Source organism: Echinops telfairi, unplaced genomic scaffold, assembly GCF_000313985.2.
Source record: "Echinops telfairi isolate 266 unplaced genomic scaffold, ASM31398v2 ScPeMD7_7469;HRSCAF=8507_1, whole genome shotgun sequence".
Classification (NCBI taxonomy): Eukaryota; Metazoa; Chordata; class Mammalia; order Afrosoricida; family Tenrecidae; genus Echinops; species Echinops telfairi.
In genome coordinates, this window is record NW_022111373.1 from 15,278,730 (window position 1) to 15,279,729 (window position 1,000).

Here is a 1,000-nt window from a genome sequence, read left to right on the forward strand (position 1 = left end):
AGGTGGGTGTACATATGTAAATATATTTATATATGAGGATAGGGAAATAGATCTATGTGCATATATTTATAGGTTTAGTATTAAGGTAGAAGAAGGACATTGGGCCTCCACTCAAGTACTTCCTCAATGCAAGAATACTTTGTTCTATTAAACTGGAATTTCATGAGGCTCACCTTCCCAACACGATTACTGAAGACAAAGCAGGTGCATTGCAAATGCGATAAAGAAAGCTGATGGTCCTCGGCTATCAAAAGATATAGCATCTGGGGGCTTAAATGCTTGAAGGTAAACAAACGGCCATCTAGTTCAGAAGCAACAAAGCAAACATTGTGAACTTATTTATGTGCAAGCTATCACTTGCTCTCTCTCTAGAAAGCGCCCCAATAAAATTATCTTCAAATAAATAGACAAAACTCCAAACCCACTGCCATCTGACCCACTGTGCATTTCTAAGAGTGTAACTGTTTACTGGAGCAGAGATCCCCGTCTTTCTCCTGCAGAGCTGCTGGGGCTTTGAACTGCCAACCATGTAGTTCCAAGCCCAACTTGTAACCACTACACTGCCTGGGATCCTGCTCCATATATATAGTTACTGTTCATGTTGCTAGGAAAAAAAAAGGTATTTGCAATGAAACTGTTGGTCTGGCCAAATTCTTTCTTGGAATCTCCAGCTTTGTTTCCATCATCAAAACCTTATTTTCCTAATACTGGTCCTTCACTCTACAAATTTTACATTCCAATCAACAATCATTATTAATGTATTTTTATTGCTGTAAGATAGCCAAGAGGCGCCAGAAACCAAATCAGTCGAATTAGAACAAACAGGCTTTATTAGGGAGAAAAAAACCCCAGCCTGGGCAAAGTCCCACAGTCCACAATGTCCGGGCTGGGGGAGTCGCATTGCAGGCTACAGCGCTGCTGCTTATATATGGACAGGTATGTCCGGGTTTCTGGAATGTAAGGTGTCTTCTTGGTTCCGGGTGTATTCGTGCTGGGTGCA